This window comes from Pseudonaja textilis, chromosome 1 (assembly GCF_049901715.1).
Source record: "Pseudonaja textilis isolate UNSWEBS1 chromosome 1, rPseTex1.2, whole genome shotgun sequence".
Lineage (NCBI taxonomy): Eukaryota > Metazoa > Chordata > Lepidosauria > Squamata > Elapidae > Pseudonaja > Pseudonaja textilis.
Genome location: NC_141990.1, coordinates 204,104,989 through 204,128,399, shown reverse-complemented (window position 1 = coordinate 204,128,399; position 23,411 = coordinate 204,104,989). Strand labels below are relative to the sequence as shown.

The window sequence follows — 23,411 nt, the reverse complement described above, 5'->3', positions numbered from 1 at the left end:
CTACCATTAATTTTTAAACAAAACAAGAAAGAACTTGCTAGACAACTTTTCTCTTGTTTTTCTTCCTGCTGTATTTTGTAGCTTCTGTTACAGTAAATATACTGGCATTTCTCTTCTTCTATTTGCTTAGACTCCGAAAACTCATCTCTTCTGCCAAGCCCTGACATTTTATTTTTAGAAGCTTCTCACAGCTGACCAATTAATTGTTTGTGCATCATATTTTCTAAATGTGTTTAATGTTTGATCTAGTCTCTGCTCATCCACATTCTGTATACCTGGCACGTGCAACGGGCTTTGGGAATTAAATCAAGAAAGCAATTGTGATGCAAGTTGTAACCTTTTAATAACTTTTTGAGTTTGGTTTAGTTAAATTGTGCAGATTGGCTCATCCTTAACGGATAAAGTAAAGCAAAATAAAGCAAAGTCTGTGTGGCGAATTAGCTCCTTAGGTTGCTAACTATTGCCTAATTTAAACTTCCCAAAGTCACTGGAGAAGGGCCCACCCCATGAAATGAATTATAAGATCAATTGAAAACATCCCTCCTGAGGAAGAACCCCAGAAGAGTAGAGATAGTCTTTGACCTACAGTCATTCATTTAACAACTGTTCAAAATCATGACACTGCTGAAAAAGTGACTTATGACTGTTTCGGCATTATCAAAATTTGAGTGCTTGGCAATCGACATAGTTGCACTGTCCTGGGATCATGTTATTGCCATTTGTGATCTTCCCAGGAAGCTTCCAACAAGCAAAGCCAACTGGATTCACTTAACAAACACAGCAAAAAAAAAATAGGTTATAAAACTGGATGGCTCACATAACGACTACATCAGAGGTGCTATTCAGCTGGTTCACACCTACTCGGGCGAACCGGTAGCAAGAATTTGGTATGGGTCGCTGAACCGGTAGCAACATCTAGCTGGCCACGCCCCCAACCCGGTTGCCCAGTTTCCACTCACTCGCTTGCCCTGCCCACCCAATGCTCGCTGCCCCAGTTTAAAGGAGGACTGCTCCCCCGCCCTAGCCATGCATTTTCAAGCAGCCACTTGAAAACACATGACTGTGGGTGGAGCAGCGGTCCATTAACCTGCAAAACTGTTCAAAGGCTGGATTCTTCATGGACACTAGAAGTATCGCTTCCCCTTATGAGTAAAGCGCCTGGAGCGAGAGGGAAAGAACCCTGGGGGGAGGGGGGGGAAATCCAGCCATGGGGTAGTTTGCAGGAGCTTCAAATGCAAGTCCGTTTACATAAAGAACTTCTCTAATGCTGGATTCACTTCCCCTTGTTAGTAAGGTACCTGGAGTGAGAGGGAATGAAGGCTGACGGTGTGTGTGTGAGAGAGAGAGAGAAAGAAAGAGAGAGAGAGAAGAAAGAAAGAAAGAAAGAAAGAAAGAAAGAAAGAAAGAAAGAAAGAAAGAAAGAAAGAAAGAAAGAAAGAAAGAATGAATGAATTTTGCTTCTTAAGAATGTTGTAAGAGAACATATGAAATTGTAAACAAGACAGACGAAAGTATAAGTACAATGAATAAAAAGATATAGAAATTTAAGTAAAAGAAATAGAATTGAATAAGAAGAAAATGAGATAACCATCAAAGAAAATTAAGAGAAGTAAAGGGAGAAATAGTGAAAAGTTGGAAAAAGAGTAATAAGACCTGCAGTTGAATACATAAGATGAATATGCATATGAAATTGTGTCTGTATGGAAATGTGATAACCCGGAACGATGCTGTACTCAAATAAGATGTTTTATTTGTTTTGTTAAAATTCAATAAAACTTTATTTAAAAAAAAAAGCAAATAAATATTTGGAAAGAAATTAAGTCACCAGCATGGCTACCTGCATAACTTGTAACTGCGAGGAAAAAAGGTTACTGTACAGTTCATTCCTAATCTCAACATAAAATGGATTTCAACTTTTCAATAAAATCTAATGAAACAGACCTGTCCTTTCTTCAAGTATGTGTGAAACCTGATTGAAATGTAAATTTAAAACAAAATGTCCAAGTGTTACAGTAAATAATAAAAATTATAGCTGAGTGAAAAGTCATTCACAGACTTTGCATACTTATAAAGCAGTCTTTTCAAATAAAAGAAATGCAAAACTATGTTTTTTTTTCTAATGGTAAGAAAATGTGAAGAGCATAAAAGGTCTTAATATTCAAGATGGCATTTCTCTGTTGGTTTCTGCATATTTTAATTTCTGCATATTGTTTTCTTCAATGAAGTCTTCAAAATGTTGCCTTAGATACAAAAAGTTTGAAACCAAGCTGCTACTGCTACACTCATCTTCGTCTTTCAGACACTCAAAACGTAAGTTAGGTTAAAATGATTATCATGAATTTTACTAGGCTCGTAGAAACCTGCTGTTTGTGGTATCCCAATTAATTATGTCCCCTTGAATGTTTATATAGCATACTGTGATACAAATACTCCATATGTTCTAATTAATTGTATTTAGAATGGGGAAAGTGCTAACTCAAGAAAATAATTTACATTTGGAAAACTAAGAAACAGAAGGATGAAATATCATGGTGAGAATTTTGATCAATGTTAGAACAATTTTCTATAATTGATTTTGCTGATAAAAATCTTAGTTTTTAAAATAAATTACCTCACTCGTGTCATCAAAATTTACTATTAGCCAATTCTCCCAAGGCATTTGGAAAGTTTGTGCTAAGGGGCTTCTTTTATATTAATTTCGTAAAGCATAAAATGCAAAAAAATAGATTTAATTTCTTATAAATGTATTTTGATATAATAAATGGCAGCTAGTACCATATGGAACAGACACTCAAGTTATTTATTTTATAACATAGCAAATTTTCCTAGGGAATTGTACTGGTTCTGTTTTTAGTCTAATATTCATTTGCCCAAAGTCATATTGCCTAATACTCTTCTTATTTCAGATATTATTATTTTGTCTCCAGATTGAGACATGTTGAAAAATGTCAGCCACGCAATCAATCACAATATTAAAGTCTGTGCCTAGCAGGACTAGAATACCCACAAATGTTAACCTTCTTGCTTGTTACATTTTCCTAGAATTTTCTGGTTTTCTGTAGTCCTCAAGAGCCCAGGTAAAATGACATATTTTTCCCTGTTAATCTTTGTTTATCCCTGTGTTAATCTGGCTTTTTATTTACCTGTCACTCTAAAGTAGACCATGATCAACTGCTTGCCATTTCAAATGTTGTTTATTCTCAGAAAATCTTTGAGACAGCAAAGAAGAAAGGCTTGAAATATCTTAGTAGCTAGTGATTAAGACGCCAGATTAGAAAACAGGAGAGACTGTGAGTTCTAGTCTGCTTTAGCCATGAAAGCCAAATGGGTGGGTGTGGGTCAACCACTGTCTCTCTGCCCAACTCACTTCACAGGGTTGTTGTTGTGGTAACAATATGAGGAGGAAATGCATTGGGTATGTTTGCCCCTTTGAGTTATTCATCAAAATAATACGAATGATACATAAATAATTAAATAAGAATAGAGCTGTGCTGTGAGGTTCCCCACAATGATTGTCACGTTCATCCCATCTTTAATATTCTACAGTGGCATTAATTTTCAGAAAGATGGAAAGAAGAAAGCCGATTCATATTCTCTGCTGTTTTATTGCTGCTGCTGTTTTCTAATAGCAGGAGCAGAAATGGATTCATTTACTTTTTGTCTATCACTAATTGGTGAAAAACAGGGGGAGGTGGGGGATAGATAAGTGTTTATTTCCTTTCTTTTCCTGATGCTGACCATATAAGAAAGACAAATACCTTGGACCTCTAAAGAATGAGATGCCTGTTTTATAAAGATACCTTTAAGAAGAAGGGGTAGACATTTAATTCAGTAATCCTTCCTAGCTGTAAGAACTGGCAAGAACTGGTGAGCCACCCACCATCAATCATAGTGCAAGGCTTTTCTGTTAACTTAACTTGGAAAACAAGGTATCAATCAATGGGTCTTTTAACGAAAAAAACAATTTGAGGGATAATAATGTTTTCTGTCAGCACTGTTGATTAAAACAAATGGCTTGTACTAATTGATTAAGTATATGGAAATGGTAGTATAAATTAAGATTCCATGTGTGTACCTGATAAGGTTGGTAGAAATTCAGTTGACATATTTTCTCACTCTCTGACATTTTCAATTCACAGGAACACATACAAGGACAGACTTTCCGAAGCACTGATCATTAGTCTCACATTTCGAACAGCAACATCAAATAAGAAAAGTTGAACTATATTGTCTCAATAGGAATAAAGGTATTTAAAATATGTATCCTGAGCTAACACTATTGGTGAGTCGATCAACAAAAAACAAAAGCCAACCATTTATCATTGGGGTTTTGCTTCAGATTATAACTACAATGTAGATTTGACCATGTGAAATTGTTTACCATGTAATGGATAACTTATACATTATGATGTTAAAAACTTCATGTTTTAGCTTCTTGTTGAATGTCTGTATGTGTGTGTGTTTTGAAGAATGGGAACATCTATGTCAAGAAACTGAAAAAAACCTCAGCAGACATTCACTAAAACACATTGGCTACAAATACTGAACAAATCTGCTGAAGAATTAAGTCATGTTAGCCTAAAAAGAGAGACCATCTCCTTCTACAGGTAGTCCTAGACTTACAACCCTTTGTTTAATGACCATTCAAAGATACAACAGCTCTGAAAAAAAGTGACTTATGACCGTTTTTCACACTTATGACCATTGCAGCACCACTCCGTGGTCATGTGATCAGAATTTGGATGCTTGAAACTGGCATGTACTTATTACGATGGTTGCAGTGTCCCAGGGTCATGTGATCACTTTTTGTGACCTTCTGATTAAACAAAGCAATGGGGAAGCCAGATTTATTTAGCAACTGTGTTACTAACTTAACTGTAGTGATTGACTTAAAAGCTGTGGCAACAATAGTTGTAAAATGGGACAAAATTCACTTAACTTGCTTAGCAATGGAAATTTTGGGATCTCCGTTGTGGTCATAAGTGGAGGACTTCCTGACTTGTATCGCTATAAAGTATTATTTCTCTGGAAGATAGAAACAACATGAAAAGTGGGAGTAGTAAAATTCGTCCGATTGCTGCATTGAACCAAGGAAGGGTCCAGGATTGTTCCAGGTGATATTTGTGTTAAAAGTCTCATTCTCAAGATTCATTAATAATCCAGATAAAATCCAAGTTGTGAACTGCATGTTATATTAATGCAAATCAGAGAGAGCTGCTTACAAACCTCAATAAGCCCATCTGTGCTGATGGTGACAAACATCCAAGCTACTAAGAAAGTCTAGTTCAGAAAAGAATGGTTTTTTTAAAAAAAAAAACCATAAATCTGGTTGCTATTCTAAAACTATTTTTGGTAGTGATGTTTTCTGAAAAAGATTATCAAGGTTTATACAATGAGCAAAAAAATAAATAAATCAGGCCATATAGATAAAGAGCATAAGTTCCTGATTGTCAAACCTGGTATGCCAGGGTCAAGGATTCCTAGATTCTCAAAGGAGAATTCAATTTCCTCAGGCTATCTGGGCTATTGAGATCATTACATATTTTATTTTTGCCATATAGAGTGATGATTATCTATGTCATTTATCCGGATCTGTTCATTAGAACAAAATCATCTATTCCTAACTGAACTTTAGCAATGAGTACCATCAAAAACAACATTTATTTTGATTATATAGAGTACTATGCAATGGCTATTTAACATCTGTGTTAATGAATCTTCAATAGATGTTCTAAACACCATCTAGGACAACTGACTTTCATGGAAAGCCAGTATCAGTATGAAGAATTATGCCATTGACCTCACTTTCCCCTTTAAATACAGTTCCAACTGCAGCATGTTTCATTTTTAAAACTAAAAATGATAATTATTCAACATAATTAAGAGCTGTACAAAGACATAATTACTATATTTTTCTTTTCCACTCTATGAAGCTCACAGGTATATACAGAAAATTTTCCAAGCATCTGTGCATCCTAAACTAAATCATAGCAGCCTAGATGATCATCTAAACTGTTTCTGAATGAATGATGTTACTTCTTTAAATGCTAGGGTTAATGTTTTAATAAATGAATATCTGCTCCTAAATATTCATATGAACTTCCTGGTTCAATTGAATAAAATACAGACTTCCTATCTTTTTTTCTCCCCAGTTACTCATGGAATAGTAACAAGTAGTTAAAACACGGATCTGTACGCATAAGATAATCTCAAGTATAGTATTAAACAAATATGGATGAAAATTTATTAGTGTAGAAGGGGCCAAAAAGTGTGTTTAGACTTAAATTCACATTTTAAAAAATCCAGCTTTCAGATCCCAGAAATGTGGGAGAATTGAGAGAAAATTCATCAGAAAAAAAATTCAAAGTGTTGCTTGAAGAACTTTAAAGATTTGAGTTATATTGATCCCAAAATTGCAACTAAATGATGGAAAGCTGCTTGTGTGTTTGTAGTTACCACTTTACTGAAGGAGTTTTAGGGTGAGAGAATTATTCATTTTCAAGTCCTTTTATCCATCTCCCACAGTGTCTTGAGCTTTTGAAATGAAGCCCAGTATCAGCAAAATCTATTCAGATTGTTTCCCCCCCTCTAATCATGCCAGCTATATTTAGGATTGAACAAAATATGCCTGCTAGATTGAAAAGGAACTCACTGGGGAGAAGGAGAGGAGTTTTAAAAGTTGCCCGAACTCATCAGGCTGATTTTCAAATGGCTTTGTCCTCTTATTTGTGAAAGAGATTGGTTCTTCCATAATATTTTTCGTTACCTTCACCTTCTTTGTATGCCTTTTAATGAAATCCTTCCCATAATGAGACACAATCCCCAATCAAATCATCCTTTGTCACCATTTGTTGCCAAAGTGGCTACTTAAGGAGGTAGTAGGGACCGTTTCGTCTGTCTCTTGAGCCAGGTGAATGGGCTGAAGTTTTATTTATTTATTTTTTCACATTTTTGAACCTCCATCTCCCTCAAAAGAGGGACTTCGGGTGGTGTTCAAAAGATAAAATATAAACATGTACATAAGCCGTGATTGGTTTCCTTTTTGGAAGGCCAGGAGAATGGGGGCCTTCCTCAACTCTGGGGGGAGAATACTGCACAGGGCGGGAGCAACAGCAGAAAAGGGTCTCTTCCTGGATCCCGCCAGTCATTTTGTTGTTGTTGTTTGATAGATCCTGCAGCATACTTTCCCATCTGACCAGGAGGAAGGAGCCAATGTAATGGGACAAACACTGCTCCATAGATAGTGTGACCCCATGAATTATTTTGGGTGGCAGGTCACATCTACCTGTAGAGAGAAGGTTGGTGATCCTTTTCTTAAAGAGTCCTGATAGGAATGAGCCTATCCCCTTGTTCTGAAGTAGTGGTAGGCTATGCCTTTTGTGGTTGTCCTCTACAGACCTATTGTATTTAATTCTTTGCTGTGTATTGTTTTCTGTCCTGTCCTGTGCTTTTAGTTTGTGAAGCTGCCCACAGGGTCACCTGAGAATGGAGTGGCTGAAAAAGTTGATTGCCTGTCTGTCTGTCCATCCGTCTGTCCGTCCATCCACTCTATCTATCTATCTATCTATCTATCTATCTATCTATCTATCTATCTATCTATCTATCTATCTATCTATCTATCTATCTATTTGTCCTAATTCTACATTTTCTATATTTCTTATGCATAATTTATTTTAAGTTATTTAACCTCAACTCATTGCCAGTTATTTCAGAAGCTGTTGACAGCTTTAAATTTTGGTGGGTCCAGATTTTACTAAAACACAACAGATTGCTTCACCAAAGTCAAATGCATGGCATACAACCTAACCACTGCAGAGTTAATCTGATATGCTCTTTCGTTAGTCAGAAAGATACTTTTAGGTATTACAGTCAGGCAGATAGCAGCGACATGTTAAATGTTTGTATATTTAGCAGCATGCTTAGTTGTTAGAGCAGTCCTTGGCCTGGGTGAGAGTACATTGTAGGACGGGAAGTCCAGAGATGCTATGAATAGAACCCCTTCCTTCTTATTTGTCTCTCAAACTAGAGAGCTGTATGGGAGCTACCTATGCCTGATCCCTCCTGGGTCAGTAGTGAACATAAGCAATGTAATATAAAGTTATAAGGCCCTTAAAGAAGTCATGAGGCTTTCAGGCTGAGACCCATACAAATCAAATCTTATAATTCTCTTATAATGTATATGGGTCTCATTCATAGCATCTAAACACTTAAGCATCACATATCCTGTATTTCAGCAATTTCTAGCTGTTAAATGATCAGATGGATTTTGTTTCTTATTTTTTTCTGACAATACGTTGTATTCCACATATTTTCTTTTCCAATTTTCTTGAAATTTTAAATTGTCTACTGAAATTTGAGGGCAATTTGGACACTTCGGCCTTAATCTAAAAAAAAAACCCACCAATTAAGCTCTCGGTTTGTGGCATAGAATAGAATAGAATGGAATGGAATGGAATAGAATTCTTTATTGGCCAAGTGTGATTGGATACACAAATAATTTGTCTTCAGTGCATAAGCTGTCAGGTACATAAAAGATATATGATAAATCATGATCATAGTTATCATAAATAAATTCATTATGAATGTATTTATGCACATAAAACATTCATTATCTATATCAGTATAAAATTAGGTATAAAACCTAAAGCCCAGAAATGGCTACTTGAGGGTAGCTATAGCATATTATGATGAGGATGATGTGGATGAAGATGATTTATATTCCATTCCTAAATCAAAAACTTAAGATGGTGGGTTTTCAGAAATAGTACGACAAGTTAAAAATAGCTCTGCAAAAGTGGAGCTGATGATTGTGCCAAAAACCAAGAAACAATGTTGACCAGTTCCTTGGAACCTCTCTGGATAAGGAGAATCTGGGGGATCACCCACATGTGCTCTGGATGGCTGTTCCTCACAAGGAGACTGCAGGACAGCAGGTTTTTCATGTGTTTTAACACCAGGAGTTAAAGGGATCAGTCATTTTACTTGCAATCAATAGTGAAAACTTTTAATGGACACAATGTTTGCAAACTTCCATCTAGAAATTACTCATTAACTAATTTAAGCTATTATATGATAATATAACTAATAATAACTATTATTAGCAGAAGCCCAATGTAAAATTCCTAGTTTATTTTTCAATTCTTCCACCCAGACAGAGGTGGTATTCAGCAGGTTCTGACCAGTTCTGGAGAACCAGTAGCGAAAAGTTTGAGTAGTTTGGAGAACCGGCAAATACCACCTCTGCCTGGAGATCTTACAGTATCCTTCCCCTGCCACACCCACCAAGCCACACCCAGAACCAGTAGTAAAAAAAAAATATGAATCCCACCATTGCACCCAGAATTATATAAACAGTTGGATTTCCATTAGGTCTCAATTTGATCCTTTAATTAAAAATTAACTTAAATGTTAGCTAGCCTTGAGATAATTTATTTAAAGCTGATATTTGGAATATTAATCTTTTGAAGCAAAGTGTTTGTTTCCTTAAAGTAAAGGACCCTTCCTCCTTTTTCTCTATCTTCTATGGAAAACAATTCTCCTATTTTTTTAGTTGAAGGGTCCACAAAAAACAGGCTTACAACAGTTCCTGGACTTTTATAATCATATCAAAGTCACATCTTTTTCTTTCACTCTGGTTGCCTTGTTGTTAATGTTGTGGGATTACCTGTTTCTAGTTCCCATTGTTCAGTGGTGGGATTCATTTTTTTTTTTTTACTACCAGTTCTGTGGACATGGCTGGTGGGCATGGCAGGGGAAGGATACTGTGAAATCTCCAGTCAGAGGTGGTATTTGCTGGTTCTCTGAACTACTCAAAATTTCCGCTACCAGTTCTCCAGAACTGGTCAGAACCTGCTGAATACCACCTCTGCCATTGTTAAGGAGGGCAATGTGATTGCAGTCTTGTATCTCAACATTGATGCCTTTGTGTGTATTTATTTCTTATTAGAGAGGTGCATGAGCAAGCTAGAAAGGCAGACAGAAAGACACCTTAAAAATATAGTATTAAAAATGCACTAGCACTAATTGTGATGCATGTGTGCTAAATAACCTGATCCAAAAATGATACCAGAAACCAAAGTGGAACAAAATGAAATCATTTTCATGCACATCAGCAAGAAGATAGTTACTATTCTCAGCAGGATTTTGCCTTCAAATGGAAGATTTGAATGGGTGACTCTTTTTTCTAAATAATTATGCACCAGCTGAATAGCATACAAGATTAGATACTGATCCCTGAAAGAAAAGAATCTTTTTTTCCACATTATAATTTTGCCAGTTTGTTTTCTTTTATTATTCTATTTGGGACTTGCACAGAAAGCATACAAGCTTAATTCTTCAGCATGTACAAAATACAGTTATAAACTTGCAGTTTTTCTTCCCAATAATTGGGCTGATACAAATGGAAAGATGTCATAAAGCTAAAGGATGACAATGATTACAATTATTTCTTAGATTTTCATTGGTTCCAATACAGGTAGTCCTTTATTTACAACAGTTCATTCAATGAATATTCAAAGTTACAACAGTACTGAAAAAAGAGACTTATGACCATTTTTCATTATTATGACCATTGCAGCATCCCCATGGTCACATGACCAAAATTCAGTCACTTAGTGACTGACCCATATTTATGATGGTTGCAATGTCCCAGGGTCATGTGATCTCTTTTGGCAACCTTGGGACAAAGTCAGTGAGGAAGCCTGATTCACTTAAAAGCCATGCTATTAACTTAACAACTGCAGTAATTTGCTAACAGCTGTGGCAAGAAAAGGTCATAAAATGGGATAAAACTCTCATAATGTCTCACTTAACAACATAAATTATGGGCTCAGTTGTCATAATAAATCGAGGACTACCTATACTCCCATATTCCTAAATGTATGTATATATGTATATACATACACACATACATATATAACCTTCTACAATAATATCAGCCTTCCACAGATGTCTGTCTGTCTGTCTATCTATCTATCTATCTATCTATCTATCTATCTATCTATCTATCTATCTATCTAAGGCTGATATTATTGTAGAAGGTTCAGATCTCCTGATATCATAACTGCAAGATAATATATTAAATATTAAGATAGATTAAAAGACTTTCAAGTATTAAAAACCAAAATATAAAGGAAATTATTGTATTTCCTTCAAGTATATTGTACTGCATTCTTGTTCTGAATTGATTCTTAAATTTAAGAGAACTGCCAAAGTTCGAACTAAAGTCATTATGCTACATTGATATCGTATGTTCGCCCTATACAAATGTTAAATCCTCTAAAACCAATATGCTTTGATATTGTGAGCTATCTCAGGAATCACGCTGTGCTAAATTATGCACAGTGACTAAAAATTGCAGCATTATGATTCTAGACTGACATTTCTGGTTTGGACATTGATTACAAATTATACTGTGAGTAAAAGACAGAAATCTCGCTTATATATTTTTGATGAGGTTTCCAAGCAGACATTTTGAAAAGGTTCTCTTTCTTTTACACCTCCATTAAGCACTAAGTAAAAGCTGCATTCCTCCTCCCCACCCCATCAATAGGCCTTGCAAGCTAAACTGAGCTTCTGTTTACTTCCTTTTAATTTGGAGCTTGGTTTTTGCAGTGTTCTTTTTGCTCTGAGCAATATTTTCTCATTTGTAACTGTCTGAGCTGATTTTGTTTCCATATTTTCCCCTAAACCTCAGAGGGAAGTTATAAATGTCAATAAAAATTAAACTTCAGCCCATATATATATCTCTATATTTCTTTAATCCTCCCACCTACATGGTTCCTGTATTCAAAAAAAAAAGCATAAGTATATTATGCTATATTTCTAATTTGAAAATTGAGAGTAAATGATAAACTTTTCTGAGAGTGGGTTAAAAAAAATACAATATTCGATGTTAATTCTGAGAGGTGTGACAGGTACTAAAAAGGATGAGACCCAAACAAGTCCCATGACTTACCATGTAACCCTTTGTTCAGCCGTAACCCTTTTCCTATGTTAGTGACCTTTTCAGCATGGCTGACTTCCTGTCTGATCCCCACAACCTTCCCCATCTTCCTGTAGCAGCATGTCAAGTGCTAAACAGGTAGTGGGACAACATTTTCACGTCAAAATGCATTGAGAACCAAATTCAATGGTGAGTTTTGAAGCAGTCGAGTACCAAGTTACCCCTGTGGAATATATCAATACTGATATATTGTTTTGTTAAGAATGATGCTTTTTTAAAAAAAACCTGCTTGTTCAGCTTGGGTTTAGCAATAGCAATAACACTTAAAGTTATATATTGTTTCGTAGTGCTTTACAGCCGTCTCTAAATGGTTTGCAGAATCAGCATATTTCCCCCAACAATCTGGGTCCTCATTTTACTGTTCTCAGAAGGATGGAAAGCTGAGTCAGCCTTCAGCTGGTCAGAACTGAACACCTGGCGGTTGGCAGAATTAGCCTGCAATATCGCATTCTAATCACTGCACTACCACAGAGCCTTTAGCTTGGTTTGGTTTGTAAACAATATTCTAACCAACAATTTCCTCTTTCCTTATGTACTTTCTAAATATGTCAGTTCTCTGGGTAAACCATGGATGCTTGAAAGCATCAGTCTGATGCTAAAGATGCAAAATCTTCAAATCATTTGACCATTTGCCTGATTTTAGTTAAAACACTTGTATTTCAAGGAAATGACTATTAGGCAACCAAGTTCAGCTATATATCCTTCAACTATTATGCAAGAAGTTCCAATAGAAGAGAATATTTGTAGCTCATCCTTAAATTATGGAGTCCTTAATACTCTCTGAGGTTAGTTGTTTGCTTGTAGACATTTCATTACCAACTAGGTAATATCATCAGTGCTCCAGAAAGCAAACCCCACCCTCTTCTAGCACTGCTGATGTTATGTAGTCTATGGCTGAGTGGTGGTGATGCAGTGGTTAGAACGCAGTACTGCAGGCTACTTCTGCTGGCTGCCGGCTGCCTGCAGTTTGGCAGGTCGAATCTCACCAGGCTCAAGGTTGACAGTCTTTCATCCTTCAGAGGTCAGTAAAATAAGGATCACCTCTGTTTTATTACAAAGGAATGCATTTGTATTTAGGCCCTTTTGATAGCTATCAAGTTGTTAAATGAAAAATTGGAAGAAGCCAGTCTTGATGCCTGGTGATTGCTAGGAAAAATCTAGTCAGTTTACTTGGCAAAATTTTTAGAAGTGCTTTGCTGTTTTGTTTTGTTTTTCTTCTTATGCTTAAGAAAAAGTGCTTGGTCCAAAGTTGTTCAGATGGCTTTGTTCCTCAGATGGAATTAGAACTAATAGTTTCTCAGTTTCTATCCTGATGCATTAACTTCTACACCAAGCTGGCTCTCTGTGAGTATGATACCAACATTGTGTTTAGAGTTTTTGTTTGTTCATGTTTTGTTTACCCACAATACCACACTTCCTAATAGAGGAAAGCAGGATTTGTCCTATGACAAATAAATGCCTTGAAGAAACAGCAGATATAAGATGGAGTGAGAGAAACCTTTTTCTTCTAAATGTTATGCCTTTTAAAGAGCTAACTGAAGTACAGTTATCCTTCAACATTTGACATGTCCAATCAAAAATACATTCAGATCTTTTTATATTAGCACAAAAGCAATTAAAAGCATATGTTTGTAAAAATAACTCCAAGCATGTTTTATTTTAAAGAAAATGTACAAGGTATAAAAACCAGGAAGAAGAAACTCCACAGAAATGTATATAGATTTTTTTTTAAACAATTTTATTGGTTTTTAAAGACAAACAAAACAAAAAAAACATAAAAACATCCAGCTTTCTTTCATAAATATACAAGCAGTGTGTCGGTTGGTTTACCATTTTTTTGTGCATCCCTTTTGTAGTCTCAATTACAGTTACCATATATACTCGAGTATAAGTCAACCCGAATATAAGCCAAGGCACCTAATTTTACCACAAAAAACTGGGAAAACTTATTGACTCGAGTATAAGCCTAGGGTGGGAAATGCAGCAGCTACTGGTAAATTTCAAAAATAAAAATAGATACCAATAAAAACTTTCACTAGGACAGTTGAGAATAAGTTTGATGTTCACAATTTCCTCTTTGAAAGAGACCAGTAAATAGGGAACAAGAAGATGAAGAAAAAGAAGTGTGTTTTTTCACGCTTTTCACACTGCAGTGAACAAAAATGGCATCATAGGAACAGGCTTATTCTCAGTCCAAAGGTTTGTTTCTGATTTCTTCCCTGATTTAAGGGAAATTTGGGAAATGATCTCACTATCATGAAAGGTTTAATTGATTCACTAACCCAAAAGAAGAAGATGATGATGACAGTGGGAGGCAGGAGTCACTCTCTCCCTTGCGAGAAAAAAGCAAGAGCCGTTCTTATGATCTCTCTCTCTCTCTCTCTCTCTCCCATAATACATTCAAGCCCTTTCCAGCACGCGCGATCCGCCGCTGCCGCTTTGCACCTTGCAAATGCAAAATCCTGGGGTTTTGCATTTGCAAAGTGCAAAGCGGCGGGGGCGGATCGCACGTGCTGGAAAGGGCTTGAATGTATTATGGGGAGAGAGAGAGAGAGAGAGAGATCATAAGAACGGCTCTTGCTTTTTTCGCCAGCCCCGGGCACTGGGGGCTTGCAAGGGAGAGAGTGACTCCTGCCTCCCACTGTCATCATCATCTTCTTTTTTTGGGTTAGTGAATCAATTAATTTGGGAAATGATCTCACTATTATGAAAGTCAATGTTCTCTGCCCATGGGGCGTTTGGAAGAAAACGCCCCGCGGCATAGCCACACGCATGTAAGGGGAATCAGAAATCCTCACGTTCAATGCCTAGCACGGCAGAAGAGAAAACGCAGCTGTGAGCAAATACTGGGAAAACCTGATTGATCAAAAGGAAGGAGGCAAAAGAGGGAGGGCTGGTGGTGGACGGAGGTCCCACTGTTATTTGTGAAACACTCGGTCGGCAGCGCTTAAAGTCAATGTCCTCTCTCCCACCCACCCACCCACCCAAAGCCACGAAGTCCCCCAATTGTGCAGCCCAAATCGCCCTCCCCTCTGGGGGCAGCAACGACACCTGGCATTTCCCGAGACAAGAAGCCCCGCCCTGCAATGAAAGGCCCTGGCTCTAGGCTCGCAGGCTCAGAAAACAACGCGAGCCAAGGTGGCTTCAGCTCTGCTTGGCTTCATTTCCTCAGCCCCAGCTGCTTTCAGTCTGCTCGGGAGGAGGAGGAGGTGGTGGTGGCGGCTCGCGTTGTTTTCTGAGCCCATGAGCCCAGAGCCAGAGCTCAGAAAACAACGCGAGCCACCACCACCACCTCCTACCCCTCCTCCTGAGCGGACTGAAAGCAGCTGGGGCTGAGGAAACAAGCCAAGCGGAGCCGAGCCACCTCGGCTCGCGTTTTCTGAGCCTGCGAGCCTAGAGCCTAGAGCTCAGAAAACAACGTGAGCCGCCGCCACCACCTCCTCTTCCTCCCAAGCGGACTGAAAGCAGCTGGGGCTGAGGAAACGAAGCCAAGCAGAGCCGAAGCCACCTCGGCTCGCGTTGTTTTCTGAGCCAGTGAGCCTAGAGCCAGGGTGCTTTCATTGCACGGCGGAGCTTCTTGTCTCGGGAAAGACCAGGCGTCGTTCTGCCCCCTGAGGGGAGGGCGATTCTGGGCTGTGCGATTGGGGGACTTTGTGGCTTTGGGTGGGTGGGTGGGTGGGAGCGAGGATGGACGGAGTCCGCAAAGTGGGGCTTGCCTGCCCTTGCTGGCTGCCTCTGCTTCCTTAGGGGTGGGGAAGGGGGCTCATCTGGACCAAGGGTTAGTCTCCCCCTCAGTTTCCCGTGAAGGATCTTCCGTCGCTTTTGCCTTCTCCCTACATCTTCCCTCTGTTAAAATCCTTCCCCGCTCCCCCCCACACACTTATTTTCGGGCAGATAGATTTCGTGTCTGAGCATTCTCACATGATGGTGGGTCTTTCCCCCCCCTAAAAACAGTTAAAAAAACAAAAAAACAATATATCCTCATGCAAGAACTTTTCTGCTTCCGATCACCCCCATGCTTACAAGTTGCAAAGGAAACACGGAAGCAGGGAAGCGGCTGCCCAGCTCCGGAGCTCCACACCATTTTTTTTTCCAGAGGGGAATCTCACTCGAGTATAAGACGAGGGGGTTTTTTTCAGCACAAAAAATGTGCTGAAAAACTCGGCTTATACTCGAGTATATACGGTACATTACATAATAACTCATATTCATACTTTGCGAGATAACTATAATTTACTTAGTTTATTTTATAACAAATCATGTAATCATACCAAATCTATCCTAAAAACATTTTTATAGATATGATATCAAAAAAAGAAAAGAAATATATCTTTATATATTCATTTTTTCCTAGAATTCTAGATATTCTATTATTATATTTTATTATTTAACCATTGATAGAAAAGATCCCAAATTTTATAAAATTGTTTATCCTCTTGTTCTCTAATTTCAAATGTCAATCTACTCATTTCAGCACATTCCAATATTTTCTTAATAATTTCTTCCTGCGATGGTATTTTCTCATTTTTCTAGTTTTTAGCAAATACAATCCTAGCCGCTGTTAATACATTTACAATCTTTACTGTATGTATCAGGTACGATTCCCAATAAAAAGATCTCTGGTTTCAAGTCTATGTGTTTCTTTGTCATTTTTTCCAACCACATGCGAATTTTAGTCCAATATTTTCTAGCGTCCTCACAAGTCCACCACATATGGTAATATGAGCCAGGTATCTGATGACATTTCCAGCATTTTTCAGATTTATTCTTGAACATTCTTGCTATTCTTGTCGGGGGTGAAATGTATATAGATTTTTAATCACTCTTTTAAATAGACTTGTCCTCATGCTTACTTGAGCTCTGTATAATCATTCTCATCTGTTATGGACCTTGATAAGGCAGATAGTCCGATAACATCAAAGTTTCTCTTTTCACGTACATGATTATGGGTAGAATTTGTATCCAGACTTATCCTTCAGTGCAGCAGGGTGAGGGATTGAGGTCATGAATTCAAGCATGCAGAGAATTGAGAAAGTGTCCTGAGGCCTCCAACAGGTATGTGAGAAATCAACACAGCCAGGTTTAGCCATTTCTAGTTCCAGAATATTATTGTGAGAGATAAATTGGAGGCTGATGTACACTTCAATCAGAGGTATGCAATGATAACTCAGATCTTCTCAAGCTGTTAAAACTGAGGTATGTGTTTTGCGATGGAGAATGTGATTTTTACTTGTATTGAAAAAGAATCCTATATTTGGCAAGAATTCTTCAGACTGGCATTGCAAAATCCATGGACCAAAAGCAAAGTATATTTTTTGATGCACAAAGATTTTAATAATAGCAAGAAGAAAAGAGAAAGATTTCATACCTATTACTACATTCCTATAAACCAGAAAGTAAATTTGGTAGTATGTATGTATTTTTATTTAGCTTTAGCTTTGACCTAAAACCTCAAGCCATTTATCTAGGTTTAAGTTTGACCTTTTAGAAATGATAAATAATTCCATTCAAGTGGCATTTAATGATCTTGTATACTTTTAAGGTTACTGTAGCTATATTTTATTTTTATGGGGTTTCTATCAGATTTCTGTGAATATGCTATCAGGATCACAGGCAGTAACTATCTAAAGTTTTAAATTTTACAAAGGCATGCTGCTTAAGTAGAGTACCAATGATCTCTTCATAGGATCTAAGAAAAGAATCATACTTCCTGCTTGGCCTTTTGCCAATACAGATCACCCACTGCTTCTTGAGTGCAGGAATGGTTGAAATTTAATTGCTCCCATCCCAAACCATCTCAGATGTGCATGCTTCCCAATTTTGATTTTAAACAGTTGTGATTCAACCTAAGCAATCTTAAAACCTCTAGTACAGATAGCCTTCAGTGCTTCATTCCATTCTAGTAGCAGTCCCAGCTCTGATTAGCTGTAGTACCTTCACACACCCCTCACCTCCAGTGGCTGTTCATTTCCCTGAGCAGCTATTTCATCCTGACCTGGCTTGCTGATATGTTCTCAGATGGTCATAAATTTTATAATCCTGAAGTTGATCCAGTAATGGTCCATTAAGTCAGTGAACTATCCTCAACTCAAGAAGTTCATGATGTTGTTCACCTCTTACAACTCCCAGTAGGCTGTATCTTTATTTCTTGCCCAGGATGTGTGAAGCATGTTCCTGCTGTTTTCTCACAGTTGTGCAAATCTTCCCTTCCCTTTCCTAATTTTTTAAATATCTTTAATTTGCAGAGCAAAGCACCTCTTCTTACTGTTTCTCTGAATCTGAGTTATTAGATTTTTTTCCTTGCCACCAAGTTTCCATAGTTTTACAGAGGAATGTTTGAACAAAACAACAACTTGTTCTCCTATTGTTTCGATTATTAGAGCAACAATGGTGCCAAAAAGAAAAAAGAAACAAAAGATCTACTTTATTGTCAAATGAGATAATGTGGGAAGCAGGGATGAATGCATTCATGTGTGCAAATAGCTGGGATACCAAAGAAAATCACAAAGATTAATGGGGAAAGAACAGCCTCTGAAAGGAAAACACAATCACTGGTACATTTTCCACAGAACTCAGGTCACCCTGCCCTGGATCTGAAGTGTTAAAAACAGGGAAAGAACCAACGGTATCAGTTCATAAATGTTTAAGGATGTGCCCCACCAGGGACTTTTAGTGAGGACATGGAAATCTAGGCATCCCTGAAGGAGCAGTGATGACATATTGCATAATGGTGAAGATCAGTGTCCTGGGATGAATCCTGGCTGATTAAATCTCTCTGGAGCAAATAGAGATTGTGGGATTGCCCACATGTAATCTGGACAGGTACTCCTTCAAAATAGACCATAGAATTAACTTTTTTTGTGATTGGCCAAGGAGTGGAATACTACGAAGTCAAATGATTCCTTCTAGGCCCACAACTGTGATATAGTCCAAATGGAAACAAAAATCATTCAAGTCTTATTTCTTAATCACTTTTGAAATTACTTTTGAATTACTGGCATTCACTGGGTGAATTTCCTTTAATACTCAGGAAAAGCAATTTGAAGTGTTAAGGATTTAGCAATCTGGGGAAATGAATAGCAAAAACGTCATTAGAATATTGTTTTTGGATAGTTTTAAATGGATAAAAGGTCTAGAAGTATTTGAAATGGGATTTTGAGTTTCAATAAATGAATCTTTCCCATGGGAAAATAGATTGTGTTTTGAATCCTGAGAAGAAAATGATGTCAAAAGATAGAATTTGAAGGTTGGACGCTAGAAGAAAATAAAAAGAAAATTACAATTAATGGAGAAAAACACCTTATTAATATAGAATACAGCGCAATACCTTAACTTTGAAGAATATATGAGAACAATTGGCTCAAATGTTAATTTTAAGAATGCCAGTACAAATAACGTTGTGGCAGAGGAACAAGTTCTATTGAATAAGACCAAAATAGTTTTTAATGTGGATTTGAAAATGACAGGCTACAGGAATGATCTGGAAAAAGATGAAATGTTATATATAAAAATGGAAATAATTGACATTGATAATTAAAAGGGACATATAGCCAACCAGGAGTGTGATTTGGATAATTTCTCTATATTAGATTTACAAAGGAGACCTGTCAAAGTTTTGAAAGATCTGGTTGAAAGGGACAAAAAATAAAAAAAATTAAAGAATTCTACTTCTAGGACATTATTTGAAGGGATTAAAGATCAAGATTGGTAAAAGTAAAGGGAAGGAATATAAAATTGATCTATCTGGCCAAGGTTAAAATCATTGTTGTTATTTCTGGAAAGCCTTAACGGATTTTTGCTGACCAAGACTGAATGATGAGCTTTTAAGGATTTACCTATAGTTAAGAGATGTGATATGGGAAGAAGAAATTATTGTATTTTAAGAGAAACTGTTAAGTTATTAAAATTGCTTAGACTTATTGAGACTAAGGGGTAAGTTATTTACATTTCTTTTTTGTTGTTCTATTCTTATTTTGTTTTCTTTTATATTATGTTGTTTTCTTTCTTTTTTCTTTTCTTCTCTTTTTTAAAAATTTCTATTCCTTTATATTTTGTACTTTGTAGCTTTTATTTGTACAATTTTAACATTTAATCAATTATTTGAAAAAAACAAGCAATAAAACAACTTGCCATGTTGCCTCCATTGCTGCTGGTGTACTGCTATCCTGCTGAACAGCTGATTGGTATGCTAGGTACTGAAACTCACCTCTTCTGTCAATCAACTTGCAAAATTCCAGAAAAGTTAACAATCAGCTGTCATAAGCCAGTGCAAATTGGTTCCAGCTACCCACCGGAAGAACCGATGTGGTCTTCTGATGGCTGTAATCCAGACTGAACACTACCACGGTCCTGTTGTCAACCCACTGCCATCCAGACTGAAATTTCTTGTTTCTGAGATTGACTTAAGAAACAGCCAAAGGCAGCAAAGGAGGGAAAAAAAGTCTAAAATGCAGTGTGGAATTGCCCCCAAAGGGATAAATGACAGGCAGATATATAAAGATATATAAAGTCCTCTTAAATGGGAAGGAGCTGCATGTTATTTATGAAAAGAAAAATAAGTATAGGAGGGAAGAAGAGAGACAGAGAGATGTCTATGTTATTATAATCATTTGGCTCTTTATTATTAAGCTATATATTCATTTATAAACAGCTTGTCTACTTGTAAGTAAAAAATAAATTCTGTAAAATTCCATAAACCTCCAGGCTTCTGTCTCCAAAGGGAACCAAACTTAAATAAATAATGCACCCCAGAAATTTCACACTTCACAAGTAGGTGTGAAGTTGACAATGTGTGCTGTTTTCCCTTTCTTTTAAAGAAAAGAATTATTGATGTACTTTTTTTTGAAGGAATAGAACTGGTTATATACATTTAGAGAAATCAGGTTCAAAGATAAATTTTACTAAGTTCATTTGGACAACTTTTGACATACCAGAATGTTGAGAAAAAGTTCAATCAGTTTTATTAAAAAACTAGCTCGATAGCCATGCTTCGCCACGAAACTTGGTTAGGCTTAGTTTGGGGGGAGGAAAATAAGGGGAAAAAAATTTCTGCTTCTGCATACCAGCATCCATCAGTATTCATCTGGCTAGCATCCTGTCAGTGTGTGAGAGAGTTGAGGGCTGTTTGGAAACTGAAATAGTATTTGCTGTGTGAGCAAGAAGGAGACAAGAGCCTGAGCGTAGCTTAGCTCAACTGTTCTGAACTAAAGCTGATTGCTGCTCTGAAACTGAAACTCCTCTCCTGGTGTTTTGCATTTGGAACAGATTTCTTTTCAGGTGGGGAGGCGGAGTAGAACTCCTTAGAATCAAAGAGTGTTAATAATAATATACAAAATACTAATGCTCTGATGGTCATTTCGAAAAATCCTTTCTTAGTGAGCATCTAGAAGCCAAGAGGAACATAAGTGCAAAATTTCAAGTTTGTAGGCTTTATGGTTAGGGAGATATATATGCAGGCGTTGGCATGTTCAGGTCTTTTCCCATGTAAGATTGAGAGTATCTTGACGATGTTTCAACAAGGTCCCATTCACCATCTTTCGCATGAAGCCGAAAGCACCAGCCTGAAGATGGCGAGTGGGATCTTGTTGAAACATTGCAAAGATACTCTCAATCTTACATAGGAAAAGATCCAAACATGCCAGGACCTGCATACCTGTACCGTGAAAATCTACGAAAACACACACACACACACACACACACACACACACATATATATACTGTATATATGTGTTTTCTTAAGTTTTCACGGGTATCTATATGTATGGTATTCAACTTTGTTCGGGTATTTTCCCAGATCATTATAGTTGTGCTTTTAAAGTTATAGCAACTAAAGAAATTAGAACATGACAAGAAACCCCCCAAGAACTCACAACAACACCTGAAACAATTAGTATACAACGTTTCCAACAGAGAACTCTCCAAAACAGAAATAGATGTCCTAACCAAAGGATTCAATTATGCTATAGCACCCCAAAAAATCCCCACAGAATCCATCATATGTGCAGTAGAATCCAGCTTAACTAAATTAAATACAGATGAAGCTGATAGAATAAGACACCAAGTCACTAACATCCTATGCACAAGCAAACCACCCAAAAGCAACTTACACAAAGAGGAACTAAAAGCCCTGCAAGCCCTAAGGAACGACAGCAGCATAATCATACTTCCAGCAGATAAAGGTAATGCCACAGTAGTAATGGATAGAAAAGACTACGAAACAAAATTGACAGACCTACTCCAAGACTCCACATACAAACCCATAAACACAGACCCAATCACATATCTGGAAAAAATAACCAGGAAGAAAATCATAACCAGCAACATGAGCAAAGAGATCCAACAGAAGATCATCCCAAGAGAAAAATCTTCCAGATGCCCCAAACTATATGGTCTCCCCAAAATACACAAAGAAGGCATACCTCTCAGACCCATAGTCCGCTCCAGAGGAGCACCACTACAAAACCTAGCCAAATACCTAGCAAAGCAGCTACAGTTCCATGCTGAAGCAGCAGCTTCACATGTACAAAACTCATACCACCTCTTGGAAATGATCAAAGATCTACATGTGGAACAAAAATATCTGCTTGTAAGTTTTAACATGGTTTCACTATTCACTCAAGTCCCGATAAAAGAAACCCTAGAAATCATCAAAAATAAATACCAACCACCCAAACACCTCATGGAACTAGCAGAACACTGCTTAACCAACATATATTTCATATACAAAGGACAAAGATACAGGCAAATTGAAGGAGCCCCTATGAGATCACCACTGTCACCCATCATTGAAAACCTGTTCATGGAAGAATTTGAATCCAGAGCCCTAGCCAATGCCACCCACAGACCCAAGCTATGGCTAAGATACATCGATGACACATTTATTTGGCCCCATGGAAAAGAAAACCTAAACAATTTCCTAACACACCTAAACAGCACACATCCAAAAATCAAATTCACCATGGAAATGGAAACAAACAAACAACTACCATTCCTAGATGTACTAATCTACAAAAAAAAAACAGATGGTACACTAGGACACACCATATACCAGAAGAAAACACACACCAACTGCTACCTCAACGCCCAATCTCACCACCACCCAGCACAGATAAACTCTGTGGCTAAAATACTAATTGCCAGAACCAAACGCCTGGCAGACAAGACACACATAAAGACTGAACTATGCACCCTGACTAAAGTACTGACAGCCAACAGCTTCCACAAAAGCAAAATCACTGGCTTGATCCACAAAAACACACTGAGACATAAAGGAGACCTAGAAGATAAACAGACCTATGGAACAGCTGTCCTGCCCTACATAAGAGGTACTACAGACAAAATCAGTAAGATACTACGCAGGCATCACATCAAGACTGCCTTCAAAACAGACAGAAAAATAGCAGCCATC

At 37.3% G+C, this 23,411-nt stretch overlaps 1 protein-coding gene and 1 long non-coding RNA gene across 2 annotated transcripts in view; both read right to left on the bottom strand.

Moving 5' to 3' along the window:
* The window catches only part of LOC148127996 (low-density lipoprotein receptor-related protein 1B-like), a 363,162-nt gene that overhangs the window by 301,453 nt on the left and 38,298 nt on the right, over nt 1-23,411 (bottom strand). The gene's annotated exons all lie outside the window — the stretch shown is intronic.
* LOC148127997 (uncharacterized) lies at nt 14,003-15,441 on the bottom strand. The gene is made up of 2 exons (XR_015740789.1): nt 15,304-15,441; nt 14,003-14,390 (listed from the first exon to the last, which is right to left on the bottom strand). It is a non-coding gene; the product is annotated as an uncharacterized LOC148127997 (long non-coding RNA).